The 12,203-nt window shown below is 43.7% G+C and overlaps 1 protein-coding gene across 6 annotated transcripts in view; it reads left to right on the top strand.

Annotated features, from left to right (window-relative positions):
• The window catches only part of rad51b (RAD51 paralog B), a 67,434-nt gene that overhangs the window by 42,518 nt on the left and 12,713 nt on the right, over positions 1 to 12,203 (top strand). The window lies entirely within an intron of this gene.

Raw genomic sequence — 12,203 nt, forward strand, 5'->3', positions numbered from 1 at the left:
GCTTGTAACTGGCAGTGGCTGAAAACAGCATTAGTGGTTGTGCTAATGCAAATCCTCGCTCTCTGTACTGACGATTCTGCTCTGCGCAGGAGGTTTCGGGTTTCTTTTGCTCCACCCCGCAGGTTGACGGGAGTTGGTTCTTCAGGTGTGTGACGTATGAAAACCAATAATTGAGTTCTTGTTTTCGAGACTGTAATTGGTTCAATGTAGTTCCAAGGTGGAACTGCCATAGCTTTGAGTGCTTATTTTGCACATCATATAAAAAAACACCGTATAGAAAAGCTTACAAGGTTCAAAACTTGATTTTCATTGGAGGGGGTATTTAATGCTACAATAACCTCACACTATTGATTGATGAAACGAATGAATTTTTAAAAAGTGCTTGTCCTGAAGAGGGCTAGATGTGCAGAGATGTTCATCTGAAGATTGTATTGGAGATTTTGCAGCTTCCCTTCCTTTTTATGTAGATACCGCCAAATCAAAACAGAGGTTATCTCAGGGCTGGAGTCTTCATAGCTATATTTACAGACATTCCACCATAAGCAAGCACTTGGCAACAGTGGCAAGAAAAGACTCCCTTTTAACAGGTAGAAATCTGAACAGAACCCGAATCATGGTGGACTGGTGGTTGAAACAAAACACCTTTTAGATTCTGATGGGCAGGGGAGACTGTTATGAGAACTCTTTTCAGTGCACATTACTGTAGTTGATCTGAATTAAGTCATACCTCTCCTCATTTACAGTACTCAGTGGTTAAGTGTCAGCCAGCTTCCCATAATCAAGCGCTTTGCCATTGTGCCGGGCCAGATTAACTAAATCAACATTGTATAACTGTGTTACAAGTTCACTTACATTGCACGTTCCCTCCCTCATCCTCATGCCAAGGCCTCATCATGTAGATAGACACAGACGGCTGACACACCCTCAGCAAAGTCCATTTAACATAGTCAAATAAACACAATCATCATTTTAGAAATCACTTTTTGGAACTGGAGACTGTCTGGAATGAGAAGCCATTGTGCAATGTTTTCACTTCCCATCAAGGGATTATTGCAGTTTGCCAAAGACAAAATAACGTTCAACGATTTTGCAACACATGATGGACAAGAAGCCCAAAATTATCTGATCTTAGAATTCAAATTCTCATGGAGCTGCAACAGATCAGGCCTTGTCCTCCTCCTCACATCTGATTAACAGACTGGAATTATGACCAGAGACACAACTCTGTTGACTATTTTTAAAGATTTGCTCATTTCGTGGGAAGAGTGCAGAGGACTGAAGTAACTACACAACGCTAAATATACATGTCTTTTTGGAGGTGGGATAGAAGGTGAAACAATTATGTTACTTAAAGGAAATTATATCAGTCCTGACAAGTAGCACCCTTTCTCCAAAACCATGACGTTACCGTTTTTGACGGGAACATTGAGACTTGGACGTCTTTGCTGCGTGTCATACAGTGATCTCATTATAAACTCTGTCCAGCACACATCACTTCAATGAAGTGAGCTGCTGCTTGGCAATACATACCTTCCCTGCCTTTGTCACGAGTGTGTTTGTGACCAGGTTTTGCGAGAGGAGAGCTGCTCCCAGATACATCTCACATTTGAAGTATTTAGATACAGGAGCTATGTTATTCAGGGTCACTCACCAACAGATGAAAGCTCTATTTCCTAGACTGGAAACATTGCAAATGATCATTACAGCCCCTGACAACAGGAGAAACAAACTTAATTTTGATCTGAGAGAGATTTTGTTGGATACACATGTGTTAGTAAAGCTGATCTTCACACTTAAAAGTGTCAGTTTAGAAATAAATAAGAAATATGGTTCTTGATACTGCAGTAATGAACCAAACCGAATTTTGGTTTTCTTTTCCACTCATGGGTAGTTTAGATCAACAGAAATCAAATGCATAATGAGTGAGACTATGGACTACCACTTGTTCACACAATCAAAATGAATGACATCAGAGTTGGAGCTGGAGAGCCCTAACAGTGGTTAAATTGAAATTTATCAGGTTAACTATGTGTTTTAGGGGTAAAAAGTTGTTTGTATATAACAACAATTATTATTCAACAATTTATCCACCATTTTAATCAGTGCACAAATTATATTAAAGTGTGATCACCTGTGCTGCATGATGTGTGAGCAGTGACATTTCACTGGTCACACTAACTTTTAAATTCTCTGCTCCAACTTATCAGTTATTGTTTGATCCACAGCACCTAATACAACTGGCCTGTTACCCACTCACTTGTCAGCACGAGGTTTTCCACTCCAGGAGGAGCTGTTTTGTCTTTGTTATTGTCCACGCATCCCCACTTGTGCCACCTTAAGCCAAGGGAATTAGCAGCATCAGCGGCAGTGTAGACCTGCACGTTAGAGTCGCTGCCTGCGGGAAACGACAGTCAAATCTGCTGCAGGCGACGACTCTTACAGCTGCGGTTTTCCTTTAGTACACAGTGGCTGTTGTTATGTTGTGTGTGCTGTTTACATTTGTATAGTGGTAGAATTGGTAGTATTGGTTGTGGGAATCGATTAAACTGGCCATGGAAATTGTTAGAAGATACATTTTCAGCATCATGCTGAAAGTTTTAAATCCGTTTTCTTTTCCTTAAGGAGTTGACAGAGCGTTTGCCCCAAATCAAAAGAAAGTGTGAAGTTTTAAACAGTATTCTTAGGTGCAACACACCGAGTCATAGGGTATCACGTTACGTGATGCACAACATAGCGTCATGCCAATACATGCACGTCAGCTGGCAGCAGTAGCATTCACTGGACACACCATACAGAGGGACTCAGGGGACAGCAGCCAGGATGCACCATCTGGTTGATGCTGGGAATCAGTATCAACCAGATGTAACGTGTTCTTATTTGACATGACTCTCACCAAGTCACCGGTGGTCTGTGCCACCAATACAGACAAGCACCTCGACCTCTTTGAACATAGATATTGCTGCTCTGTGACTGACAACACACTTGTGAGTTTGTGCCATAAACCCCTGCCAACATGTACTTGAAAATGAGTTATCAGATTGTTGCAAATGCTGCATAATCTACCTTATCCCATTTTTTTTATGTACCGCCAAATCTTTCAGGGAGTTGTAAGTTTGGCTGGGGAAAGCTGACGTAAGAAGGAGGTAAACACGTGTGGAATATTCTAACCCTGAAGCCTGAAACTGATGTCAAAATGGAAAGCAGACCGTCGATAGCGAGCGAGGGAAATAACCAGAGGAGAGAGAGACACACATTGCATCTTAGCAAGATGCTGCATGCCTGGGAATTCACTTACTGTTACTGCCTTGAGGGATTATTCCTGGGCCTGTCTGGAGTGGCCCAACCGGCAGAGCATGTGTAATGAAAAAGTGCTCTCACAGCGCAACTGTCCCGGTGCACAACTGTCCCACTTCATAAGGCTACAGGAGCTAGCTTAGTTCTTATCGTGCTCCATGTGGTAACAATCAGAGGAGAACTGGCCCAAATGCATCATGGGAGTCCCTGGGAAAGCCTGGTAGGATTAGATTCATATTTGGGGAATACACTGTATGTTCTGATGAGTATTTAATCCAGGGTACAGAGTGTATGTGTGTGCAGATCATCATATGATGTACTATGCCGAAGCATGAGTGGGGATGTTCCTGTCCGTCGTCATCCCTGTTGATGTCTTTTAGGGTTAAATTCTACTTTCTGTGTCTGCAGAGCTGTGATGGCTATCTGCTATCAGGGTCCCTGTGACGTACATGTCATGCTCGTGATGGTCTGTACATGTGTGCGGACTGTACCGGCTGCCCGAGTGAACCCGAGCACTCACACCGACTCCTGATGGAGTATGGACAGAAGCACGGGTGCGTCCACTGTCTGCTGCGGTCTGTGTCCGTCAGAATGCGAAGGACAGAAAGAAGTAGGAGTTGTTACAGTTTTTTCAGCAGTGTGACGTTTGGTTACATCAGCACTGACACATGGGATGGACTTGTGTCAGAATATTCTTTCCTCTGATTGGTGACAACTTTGACCACTTTCTGGGTTCAGAGAGTCTGAACTCTCAGGGCTAATTGTCATGTTAACGTGGCCTCAGACTTCACTGGATTTTACAGTCGACATTATTGCCATGCTTTTGTTTTCTGCTGAGCAGGCTGTTGTGTTTGGCAGATACTAGTAAGCTAGCTATGAGGAAGCACCGCTGCTGGCTGTTTTCTTGGGTTGTTTTTTTTGCTGCTGAGGTAAAACGTGTGGTGAATGAATTATTGGGATTTACGGCTCCTGCATGCTTTTGGGTGACGCTGTCCCTGCTGGGTACTAAGTTTGCACCGCTGCTGTATTCATTTGCAGACAAGCCAACTTAATGTGTCAAGTTGTTTGACAAACAGTCCAGTAACAGTGGAGATAACTGTTTGCACAGCTCTCCACTGCTTGGGACTTAGAAAGATGCCGTTTGCAGCACTGATGAACTTCATGATGAATATCTCAGCTGTCTTTGAGAATTATTCCTCAAACCAAAATGCGCTCCTCATTAATCTCCGCATGAAATAAATAAATAAAGTGGGTTCATGGCCATCGACAGGTTAGCTTTACGATATGTGCTGCAGCAGGAATGTTGTCTGAAATTGCAGCATTCGTGTGTTACATAGATTTAGGATGGTGGATGGCAGGGGCTCCGAAGAGCAGAGCGTTTCCACCAAAGCTTAGTGTAGAAATGGTCACTGCCTCGATGTAAGCGTCTCTGACTGAACACTCAGCTTTGAAATGTGCTGGCTTTGAGTAGGGCAGAACAAAAGGTACGCTTCGCTGCCATAAAGCAACAGTCTTTGTGTTTGTGTATCTTTGAGCAAAATTGCATTATTGAGTGCTTCTTAGTGGCTGAGTGTTTGATCCTAATAGCAATCAGTATGTGGTATCGTATCCTCCATCATATCTGCAGTTATGTTACAGAATACTTGCAGAAGATTTACTGTATATATGTTATATGGACACATGAGTTCTACTTCTGGCCCTGAGGTGTTGATTAGAAACCAGTTCGGTCTTTATCCTATCTACTTTTCTTCCATTCAGACTAAGGAGGCCCAGCCCTCCTCTGCTTTCATCTTGTAATCTTCTCACAGCAATCAGTGTGTCGGTGTTTCAGTTTACCTGCTGAAAACAGGCGTCCTTTAACGTGTGTGTTGCCGGTAGATGGTGGACGGCTGGAACCTGTGCAGCCAGGTAACCAAAGATGTCCCTGCATGTTGATTACTCTGGTTAATGACCAGAGGATGAAGACTCACTGACGTCACAGGGACAGTCCTGAGATACACGTAGCATGACGACTTAGTGAGACTGTTGTCTCCCCTGTGGATGCTTATGCAGGAAAAACACACTTGGACAAGCAATACAAAGGTTATTTAGGCTACATTGTTAGTTACAATATGACTTTTCACAAATCCCCAAAATAAACCCTCCCGAATGCAAAATAAGAGCTGGAGAGAGCTTGTAACTGTAGAACTGCTCACTCTACATTCTGATGTAGAAGCCTTTGGGAGCAGACCTGGAGGAAACACAATGAATTCATATCCCATGGGCTTCTTTTTGTAACCCCACAGAAAGGGATTAAGCTAATAATGTGCTAACCCTTGACCTAAGAGGTAACACAAGGTTAATACTATAGATAGTGAGCCAGTTAACCAAAGATGCTAACATGTCAGAACAGTCTTTGGCAGACATCATTTGGCCTTCAGGCCTAGGACAGGACAAAAGGCTCCCAGGCACATGACTGAAAGAAATGATGGACAAAATCGCGTCTCCTGGTGTGTGTGTGTGTGTGTGTGTGTGTGTGTGTGTGTGTGTGTGTGTGTGTGTGTGTGTGTGTGTGTGTGTGTGTGTGTGTGTGTGTGTGTGTGTGTGTGTGTGTGTGAAAATAGCAGCTCCATCAAAAAACTTGATGGAAAAAGATGGAGTTTGCTCAGACTAAAAATGCCCCTAAGGGCATTACTCTGGTAACAGCACTGACGTAGCTCCACAGCACTGAGCTGGTATCTTCCTGAGATGCACTGAGGTTGTCTACTCAGCTGCGCCCGTTTGGTATCTCAGTGACCTGGTGTGCCCCAGTGGGAGGAGAGGTGTGGAGAGGGTGTGGTGATACTGCAGCCTTGGTCTCAAGAACGAGTGCATCTCACCTGGTCCGCTGCGCACCTGTGTTCTGTTTTATATCGGTTGTTTTTTTGGTGAAGGCACACCCACATAAGCCTCTCTGAAGTCACACAGTCCCAGCGCTGTGGCATAAAAAAGAGAAAAGAGGAAAAGACTCTTGCGTCAAATGGGATTCAGATGATTCTGATCAACTGACATGCTACCTAAAAGACAGTCAGCATCAGTCATTGTCATAATGAAAAGAAAATTCAACAGTATCACTGGGACAGTGAGCCAGTGTTCGCTGGAGGAATCAGAACAATGACAATAGATAGATGGACAGAAAGATTTGTGTGTGACCAAAGATATTTCAGTCCAGTCAATACTCTCCATACAGTACAACCTGTAACTTGTATACAATAGTTCAAACAGGCAGAAGCTTAGGTAAAACGTCTTTACCTATTTGTGCTATTGTTACTCAGTGCTCACGTTTTTCTGACAGAGCACGTGTCGATATGAGATCTGGCTTCCAACCTAGAGAAAAGAGCACGAAAGCCATAGCTCGTGTAACCCGAGCCTATGAAGCAGTTCAGACTGTGGTGAGAACAGAGACACCGTGTGACCCTCGTCCCTTCAGCCCTCACTCCTCCCTCCGTGCACTCTTCCTTCCTTTGCTTCTTGTGATGGAGGTTCATTCTGCTTTTCATTATGGCTGCCAGGCAGCTGCTGAAGATGGGCCAAACTCAGCAGAACGCGGGGTGAGCCCCGGTGTTTTCACATCTCCACACGGATACAGATGCTGCCTCAGGTAGACCTTCTCCTGTTTCTAATGCAGACCTGTGTCAGCGATATGCCACTCATGGGACTGTGTGTTTGTGCAGAGACAGGTGTGACACGTCCTTCATAGTGGGATATACTGTATGGACATCGATTGGAGCGGAAGGGTTATTTGCTTTCGTACTGTCACCAAATAAATATTGACTTGAATCAGTCACTAGGCACTGTGGTCGCTGTCATCACTCTGTGAAATGTTGAACTGAGTCCAAGGTTCATTTTTGCTGGGATGTTATTTCCCTTTTGGATTAATACAGTGCTCACCTACTACCACAGTTTGACAGTACACGCAGTGATCCTCACAGCCCTGGCCTCTGTCTGCTCTCAGAGGAATCCACTGCTTTCATACTTTGTCTTGAACAGTATGAAACATGAGCACATAACGTTCTGTTTAACTGGCAGAAAGTAACGTAGCTGATTATACAACCTAGCTGTTATTTGAAATGTCACTGGCTGACACATACAGTAAGAACTTATTTTGCTTATGTCACTCCCACACATTTAATCTAACAGACTACATCTTGGTGAGTTAGACAGGAATAGACTGGATGCGTACAGGAAATGACTCATGGCGAACTATTAAATAACTAGTCTAGTTATTGCTTCCTACACACACATGCCCAAACACAGAACATACCCAAACTGTGCTCAGCGGCGCTGGGTCCACTGAAGGATATGCTTTCTAACCAAGAGACCACCCTGCTGTTAAAGTCTCATGTACCCTCAGTAACTGGTCACATGTTGCCGTGTTTCACAGCAGTGCTCGGTGGATGTTTAGACGAGGCTGATTAGGGTCAAAACAAATACTCAGACAGACACACAGACAGGAAATCTTACTGTTTAAGTTAGCTTGAACTCAGACACCAGTGAATGACTTTCACTCGTAGTCTGTCTGGGTCACTAATCTTCCACACACGGAGTGATATTTGTCGCCACCTTTAGAGATCAGTGTACTTTTCGAGGCACTGTGCCATACCATACCACAATCTTCAGACTACCATGCAAGTCTAGTATCAGTAGTTGGCGCTGAGTTTTTGGTCAGATTTGTAGTCTTTTTTACTAATGATTTCCTGATTCAAATCAAAATGTTACACTCTTTTATTTCAGTAAAGGTTTTACAGCTTTGAACACAGTAACTCTTTGGCTTCTTTGGTTCAGTGATAAAAATGTTGCAGAAAAACATTTTTATATTTCTCAAGGTACATTCCTGAAAAAGTAGTGTTTTGGCATCAGCGTTGAAACGTGGGTATTGTACTGGCACTGACCAGAAGTAGAGAGGTGGTAGTAGCAGTAGTAGTGAGTTACTGTGTTTGGGGTGCATGTACATCGCCCTTACTGCTCATTAACATCCCATATTTTCTCATTTTTCAATATATCTGCTACATCTGCTGAAGCCTCTCTCAACCAAACTAGCAGTTCAAACAAGTCCCGCTCTGAACCGCCGTCTGGACCCTCACTGAAGGTGGAGATTCAGGAGGACTGGACTCACACTCACTGCTTTCAGTGTTGGCTGGTAAAAAAGACATTTCAGCTCACGCAACTGAAGCCCAAGCTGTAAAAAACAAAAATAGATGTATTATTTAGGCACTAACGTGGCTGATCATAGCTAGCTTAGCATAAAGACCAGAGACAAAGGTCAACAGTTTTTTTCCAAAAATAACCTACCGACAGCTGTAACAGAGTATTACTCTGCATCTCATTTGTTTAACCATACACACGCAAACAGAAATGTAAGGACCGTAACTTGTGGTTTTAGAGGGAATTCCAAAATTTCCCAAAATGTTGAGCAGTTCTTTTAAATACATTTCCGGCTGTATTTGACGTATAGAAAAAGGAGAGATGAGATGTGAGGACGGAGATGGAGAGAGGGCCTATCTGGGAAGATACAGACGAGTTAGAGTTCCACTGCATATCTTCCTGTGTCTGCCTGCCATGAGTCTGTGCTGTAAGCCAAGGCAGGCTGAAAGAGAATAATGGTGCCCCTGTTTCCCATGTGAGACTTAAGAGTGGCTGCAGAGTGAATAATGTGGGTGGAGGGGGGGCGGGCAGGGGGAGCTGGGGGGCAGGAAGCGGGGGAAGCCTATGGGAACACCAACATCCTCTTAGAATTAAATTGCCAGTCCTGTCTTTGATCGCTTTGATGGGGGGATTTCATTCCAAGCCACTTTTCACTTGCTCTCCTTTGCCTACCCAGACCACCCTCCTCTACCTCTCCGCACTCACATCTCACCACCCCCACAGAACTACCACCACAGAGCCACAACTGCCCTCTCTTTTCATGCATAACAACTGGGTGGGTGACATTGCAGTTGTTCACCGCGCTATGGGAAGGCGGCATCACAAGAATAGGCTCTCCAGTGTGGTTGCGGTTCGGTTTTGGCAGGGATAATGTCCTGGACATGCCATGCTCTCTCTAGAACAGCACTCATCAACCCACGGGGGCTGTAAGGTTACATGGGACAAGGGCCACAGTCCTGTCTCCTCGCTCTCATCTCGTAATTAATCAATCACCAATAATTAGCAGTGATGTGGTCTTGGAAAATGTCTTGCAGGTATTCAGACCCCTTCACTTTTTGTTCTAGATTTAATTTAAATGGATAAGAAAAAATTGAAAGTCTGTCCCATCAATCTACACTGAATAACCCTTATTAATAACCCAAATGTATTAAAAATCAAAAGTGAACTCTCTCATTCACAAAATCAATCAGACCCTTAATCCAGTACTTTGTAGAAGCCCCTCTGGCAGCAGTTACAGTTTCCAGTCATTTTGTGTAAATCTCTACAAGCTTTGCACCTGGATTTGGGCAGTTTATCCCATTCTTCCTCCACAAGCTCCTCAAGTTTGCAGATGACACAACCATCATTAGTCTGATCCAGGTAGGGGACGGGTCTGCGTACAGACAGAAGGTGGCGTCCTGTCGCAGCTATAACAGCCTGGAGCTAAACACCCTCAAAAAAGTTACAGAGGATTTACTGTGTGAAGTAACGCTATGAGTTAAAGGGTTTTGGGCTGAACAGACATGATGTAGAGGCACACACCTTTGTTTGTTTCTGGCAGTTTACACTATAAAACCAATTTGCTGTGAACATTCGTGACCCCCCAAAATTGGGGTGGAGACCATCTCTTGTTAAAAAGTCCCGCTGTGTACAGAATAGATTAAACTACGGTATTCCAAAAAATTCAGTTGATGGATGTGACTTTTAGTCGGTAACCAGGTATTTAAAACTCAGCATTCGTGAAAATCACCCCATGCCTCGGTTGACTGTGGGGAGAGGACTTGAGATTAAAACACGTCTATTAGAGTGTTAAATAGTATTAAACTAAAAATTAAAGAAAAATGTACAGAAGATGAGTAGGTTAATTCAGAAAAGTTGCTGGCATTAGTTCATTTAAACACAGAGGAATTGCCGGCCAGTCCTGACGCTGCTGTACAATGCATTTGATGTCTCCTGCTTAAAGCAGAACACTGGTAATCGACCAGTCTCGTTGCTGTATAGAGGAGTGTGGTTATTCTGTAGCACAGTCGATAAAATCACCACAGAGTGATGTTGCTCCACAGACAGACGCAAACAGATTCTGAGACGTCATGTCTCAGCGCAAAGTCTAAGACACATTTTCCACCGTAATGCCATCAACTCTCTTTGTGCTGCCTCATTTGAATGAACTTCCCACCTATTTGTTCCTCTCCTTTCACCAGTGCACCGTGCGCTGGACACCACAATACCACACAGGCAAAGGGAATTTCAAGGTCAGGAAAATACCTGTCAGAGAGCTGCTTGTGCTGGTTGTTGTTCCTCAATTGAGTTGCTCACTGGCTTGTTTTGGATATTAAAAGAACCCCTGTGGAGACCCTACCAACAGACAGTCTCAGTCATAACACAGTAAGTGAATTTATATCAATGCTTTGAAATGAATTTATATTTATATTTTTTGGTCTCGTGAGGCCCCTGGTTGGTTCGATGCCAGACCGCGACAGGCTTGTCACCACCATACAAAATGGAGAGAAGATACTAACCGTGCACATAACTTTACTCATGGTGCAAAATGCACTTTCACAACCGAAAACTGAAAAACTACTAGAAACACTGTGGAAAGAGAACAGCGCAGTAACACTAATGACCAGGGCAAAATCATCAGGTGCAGCAACGAAGAAGCTGCTGATTTAATGCACCACCTGGGGACCATGGCAGGTGTCCTGAATGAAACACAGCTGCCGTGTTGCGTGACCGACAGGTGCATGCTGGGTCTGGCTAAACACTAAAATACCGATGGTGGATCCTTCAGCTGTGATTTCTACCCTCAGTGAGGTGTGCACCACCTTCCTGCTGTTTTTTTGAAATCCCTCTAGTGACTGCAGAGCTCATTGGGCTCAGTGTCTGAAAACTTGGAGGAGCACAGTGAGACACAGGGGCTGATTTGGATTTAGAGCAATTTGTGGAGGACTTCATGGTGCTCAAGACTCAGAGTAACATTCAGACAGACGAGTGCAACAAATGACTGATTGTTGTAACTCACTGTACAGAGGAGAGCATCAACAGCTACTGCATTGACTGGCAACATAGGGTTTTGTCTGTTTTTTGGCGAAAACCGCTGTGGAGTTTATGTTGTTTATACCTCTCCGAATTTCTGTGGCTTTATTCTGCTGTTAATTTATAAGAATTGGCAGCTATTTGGTTTATGTAGCTTTATATTGCTGCCGCCGTCAGTTGTATGTACAGGCTGCAAAGTGCCTGACTGGAATTTATTGGGTGCTTTCGTGCGGTTCTCACCTGGGAACAGCGTATATACATTGAAATACTTATGTATCTATGCCTGGTAGCCCAAAGATGTTCTTCAATAATTAATAGTTTTATTACGTATCATTATTATCGTCATATAACATATTTACTCCTCCCCTTTTAAAAGTGTAACACAGTAACATTTACTCAGAGTACATTTTCTTTGTACGTTTGTTTGAGTACATTTTTACACAAGTTATGTTAGTTTAGCTTGAGTTAAATATCGTTTAAGTAACATGCTTATGCTTCAGTACAGTTTTCTAGTACTTTTTCCACCCTTGGTAATGACCGTGTACCAAGTAACATCTGTGTTGATTTAAAACACAATATAACATAAACGTTTGTCCATAAGCACATTGCCTCTGAGCATGCTGTAAAACTCAGCCCACCCACCTAACCCCAACACACTACAACGCGGAGGGGGGCCTCCAGAACGTGCTTAGCTCCAGGGCTTACAGTAATGCTGAGGCGCCCCTGGTGCCCAG

The sequence above is a fragment of the Xiphias gladius genome, chromosome 4, assembly GCF_016859285.1.
Source record: "Xiphias gladius isolate SHS-SW01 ecotype Sanya breed wild chromosome 4, ASM1685928v1, whole genome shotgun sequence".
In the NCBI taxonomy this organism is placed as follows: Eukaryota; Metazoa; Chordata; class Actinopteri; order Istiophoriformes; family Xiphiidae; genus Xiphias; species Xiphias gladius.